Here is a 5,063-nt window from a genome sequence, read left to right as displayed (position 1 = left end):
TATAATTTAATTTAAGTAATTTCTATTATGAATGAATTATTGTTTATTTTATTAGGAATGATTAAATGGATTTTTGTAAATACTCTAAGCTTAAGTCAATTAATATTTATGTACAATTTTTATTTTAATTAGTTATTTTATATAAACTGAAATTAAAGTTATGATGGAAATATAATGATAGGTCATATAATTTGATTTAGGTAATTGATATTTCGAGTTTAACCGTATTTTATAAAATGTGATTAGTATGTTTACTTTATAATTTAATTTAGAAATAATTATTTGAGCTCAAAAATAGATCGATAGTGAAAATCTTATGCATTTTGAAAGTAATCTTTATAGTATTATATTTGATTTCTAAATTTTTATTCTATCTCGAATATTTTATAAAATTGTTATGTTACTCCTATATATTTTACCTAACTTTAGATTTCTCAAATTAAAACTTAAACCTAACCTAATTTTACAAAACCTAAATGCCTATACGTTCAGAAAGGGAAAAAAGAGAGAAAGGGGAACAGAGAGGGAGCAAAGGGGAAACGAGAAATTGATGAAAGGGAGAAGAGGGATCAGGGAAGCCAGAGGAGAGGGTGACAACGGAAGGTGTCATTACCATCGCTGGCATTGAAATCGGAGGGGAAGCACCACGAAGAACAGAGAGACGCGCATGATAGAGGGAGAAGGTAGTGTCGCTACCGTGCCTGGTGATCGTTGCGGAAGCTTCGATCGCTATTGTCCCTGCTAGGGTTACCACTGACGCCGAACAGAACAGGGGAGAGGAGCGCAAATTGGAAGAGGAAAGGGAGCTCTGTTGCGGGCTCGTTGCCAAGAAAAGAAGAGGCGATGCTGGTGGGGATCGCCGCCGGTGTCGTCGCCGTCACTATGGTTCGTGGTCACCACTGCCGTTGGTGACGGACTAGGTTGCGTCCTAGCTACCGGAGCCACCATCACCATGACCTTGTTGCTTCGAGTCAACCATGTCTCTACCTCTGATGTACCTTGTCGTGCCATATCCGTTGGAACTGCCGTGGTTGGAGCTTGTTATTAGAGAAAGCAATTTGCTGCCACCATCTTTCAGTCTATCCAGCATCATCATCCTCTTTGTTCCAGTTCCAATGCCAATTTTCTGTTTCTTAAGCCAGTAACGCTTTCTTCCTTACTCTTCTATCATTTTTGTTCATCCGTTATACTCTATCCTAATTATAGCAGTATATGGTTTTGTTCTAGTTGTCAATTTATCTCCTGAGCAATCACAATTGGTGTTGAGGTCGTTGATGTTGCTGCTGTTATGCTATAGCTAGTCACAAGAGTTTTACTGCTGCGGGATTACGTTGAAATTGTCGCTGCTGCTGTGAATTCAAAATAAGCGGGCTTATAGTGGTTAATTTGTGCGAGTTCAGCTAATCGAGGTAGGGGGTTTAACTTAAACGATTTTAATTTAAGAATGCCTACAAGGTTTATTGAATAACTGCAAATAGATTTAATAACTTTGAGTAATTGATTGATTATATGAATGTTTAGTTTTGGCTGAAATTATGATTGGAATGATTGAGATTTTTTTATTGGAACTTTGGTTGAATTCGTTAATTATGTGAAATTGAATTATAAAGTGTTTGATGGGAGATTATTGTGATTTATGTATTTTGATTGATTAAATTGAAATTATTGCTGTTGAGTTGGTTTACTGTGATGGACTTAGTTAGTGATTAATTGAAGTTGTGTTTAAGGAATAATTGGAAGACTGAATTTTGAAATGCTGAACTAATTGCTGAAAATCTGACTTTTGAATTTAAAAGACAACTTTGGAAGTGAATCAATTATTCAATAATGATTGAAATGATATGAGAGTAAAGGCTGAGTAAACTATGATAAAAGTTGTTATTGGAATTCAATTTTGAGAAGTTTGAATTAACAATAGAACTAGTTATGATTTTTCATAGTTAAAATGTAAAACTTGATTCTCTGTATTACTTTCAAATGAAGTCGGAAACTTTGAAAATCTATAACTAATTCTATGATGATCGGAATTGCGTGGGACTAAGTCTGGATTAAGCTTGGGGATGTAGGGAGCTGGACTGGTGAATTTGTGACTTTTTCATTAAGTTTATGATTTATGGTAAATTTTTGAATTATGGATGTCAAATCTGGTTTTTCTGTAGAACGTTTAACAGAGCAGCAACCTGTTTCTTCTATTGGAAATTTTCCAGTTTGAATTTTGAAATGGAACAAATTTTAAATAAAACTTTATTCCTATTATTTTAATGCCGTAAAATTTCAGAACAATTGGACTTGTAGTTTTAAAGATATGAATTTTTGAAAGATGATGCATTATGCAGAAAAAGCCAGATTCTGTTTTCTTAATTTAGTAACTTTGAGAGTTTATAACTTTTGATCCTGGATAGATATTGAGATGCAACCAATTGGAAGTAAAAAGTAAGTATGTTTAGCATATGTGATTTAAATTTCATGGTTTTTCATGTTTTAATAAGTGAGTTATGGGACTTGGAAGAGGTTGTGTTCAATGATTTGTAAAACAGAATTCTGCAGAAAATTACCTAACTTCCGAACTACGTAACTCCTTCATTAAAAATGGTATGACCCTGGAACCAATTGAGAAAGAAATTTGAATAAGTTATTTTTAACCACATTAATTTTGAAGGTGGTTGGATTTAATTTGGATTTTATATGGAATTACAAATGTTGTACGTTGCTGCTGTCTTTTGGTTTTAAAATATTGCAGAGCAGTCACGGTTTTGCTTATATTCCCGAAGCTAGAGTCAGCAAAAAATTATGATTTTTGGTTTAATAGAAAGCTTAATCCGAGATGGTCGCATGGATATAAAGTTTGCGTGATTCCGAATTCATTTGATATTTTAAAAACAAAATGGAAATCAGGCTGCCAGGTTGTGTTGACAATTATTTTGGATATGGAATTTAAGAAATAGATTTTCTATACTATTATCAAATATGTTTGAGAATATATATTGTTGTGGCAACTGCTGAAAGAGGCTGATGAAATGTTGAGAAAGAAGGAACTCGTAAGGGTGACTAAGTCCTATTTTTAAAGGAGATTAGTCCAAATTTTTATAAAAGTAAAAGGAGTTAATCAAAATGAATACTTGAGACTTGTTTAACGATAATAACTTTACTGATTCTTTTGAGAAAATATATTTGGTTTATAAAGTTGCTAGCAAGGACATGGGTTTTGTCCCGCTTGCATATTTACAATTACAAAAGAGTAAAGAGAAAAAGAGTAATATAGATACAGATGAAAGAGTATTCAGAGAAAAGTAAAGAGATACAGAGAACTGAACAACTAGAGTAGAGTAAAGAGATGCAGAGAAAAGAGAAACCAAAGTAGAGTAAAGAGATATTTGTATATATATATATTAGTTGCTTGATGCAACCCAGAGCTATATATATATATATATATATATATATATATATATATATATATATATATATATATATATATATATTAGTTGCTTGATGCAACCCAGAGCTATATTTAATATATATTAGTTGCTTAATGCAACCCAGAGCCTCTGTAGGGAAACTAAGTTACCTACAGCCATTTTCCGCTTCCCCAGAGCAGAGCAGAGTATATATATATTTTCCTGCAGTAAGCAGAGGCTGTCTCAAATGAGCGGCTATTATCATATGCGCATTTATTTAGGAACGGTAAATCGTATTCGGAAAATCGGGATTACTCGTGACCGGATAAATGTCGGGATTGCGGGCAGCCAACCGACACATGAGCTCATGGCCTGTACTAGGACTAGACATTCATCATATGCATCTATGTGACATTGTTTGGGTGTGTATATTGTAATTGGTTTGTCTATGTGAATAATTCTGTTTAACTGCTAATTGCTATACTTGATGTAATTGCTCTTGATTGTGTTTGAATCTCTTTACTTGTGTTTGTATCTGATTGGCTGGGTTGTAGTGAATTGGGTGTTGATTGAATTGCTTGGGCCTAAGGCCGTGATTGGTTTGTGTTTGAGGTTTAGTAAAGTATGAAAGATTAAGCTGGTTCAGTATAGACTTAATGAACCTATGCTTGGAACAAATTAGTCATTCATACAGTCTAGGAAAACTTTTAAGGCATATATAAAGTAAAATATGGGTTTAGGATTTTGGATAATTAATTGATGCTTCTAAAGAAGGTTTTAGATTTTTGAAAGTTGAGCCATTGGTTTTCAGAAGAAGTTTATATAAGGCGAGCGATGAATACTGCGAATAAAAGTAGTTTTCTTTTCAATGTCTCTAAATGAAATTAACTATTTGCGCTTTATTCTTTACTTTCATGGCATTCTCGACCTCTACTGAGAACATGTGGTTTGGTTCTCACCCCAAATTTTCCACCCTTTCAGCGACAGGTTTGAAGACGCAATTTGAAGCTGCGAGCGATCAGTAGGCTTTCTTTATGGTCTTAATTGCTTTCATAGAGTCCCCTCGCTATTGTCCTTTGAGATTTTATTTTACATAGAGGGGTAGGTTTAGTATATTGTATTTGAGTTTTATTTGGTCTCTTTTGTATAAGAATTATTATAAATAATATTTATGTGATTATTATTATTTGTGAATGTTTGAATTATGACTTTAATGAATAAAAAAAATTTTTCTGGAATTTTCTTAAAACTGAAACGCGAACTTGATACAAAGGCTCGATAATTAAATAGTTAATACTAGAGAAGGTTACGTAATGTTCTTTCTAGTGGAAATACCCTGACTTAAGTAAGGCATTTTGCTAGACGGGACGTTACAATTTCGAAGGGCAACATTGATGAGTATTTTGGTGAAAAATAAATTTCTCCCAAAACACACAAATCTAACCGGCAAGTGTACCGGGTCGTATCAAGTAATAAAAACTCACGGGATTGAGGTCGATCCCACAGGGATTGAAGGATTGAGCAATTTTAGCTTAGTGGTTAATTTAGTCAAGCGAATCAAGAGTTGGTTGAGTGTTTTGTGATTTGTAGAAATTAAATTGCATGGAAGTAAAGAGAACAGGGAATTAAAATGCTGAATCTTAAAGAGCAAGAAATTAAATAGAAGAA

At 33.4% G+C, this 5,063-nt stretch overlaps 1 long non-coding RNA gene across 1 annotated transcript; it reads left to right on the top strand.

Moving 5' to 3' along the window:
* The first annotated feature begins 417 nt into the window (after positions 1-417).
* Positions 418-4,633, top strand: LOC112773172 (uncharacterized). The gene is made up of 3 exons (XR_003187830.3): positions 418-1,141; positions 1,228-1,409; positions 4,377-4,633. It is a non-coding gene; the product is annotated as an uncharacterized lncRNA (long non-coding RNA).
* The last annotated feature ends 430 nt before the right edge of the window (positions 4,634-5,063 follow it).

Source organism: Arachis hypogaea, chromosome 18 (assembly GCF_003086295.3).
Source record: "Arachis hypogaea cultivar Tifrunner chromosome 18, arahy.Tifrunner.gnm2.J5K5, whole genome shotgun sequence".
In the NCBI taxonomy this organism is placed as follows: Eukaryota; Viridiplantae; Streptophyta; class Magnoliopsida; order Fabales; family Fabaceae; genus Arachis; species Arachis hypogaea.
Note: the sequence above shows the minus strand (reverse complement) of the source record. Positions and strands in the feature narration are given on the sequence as shown.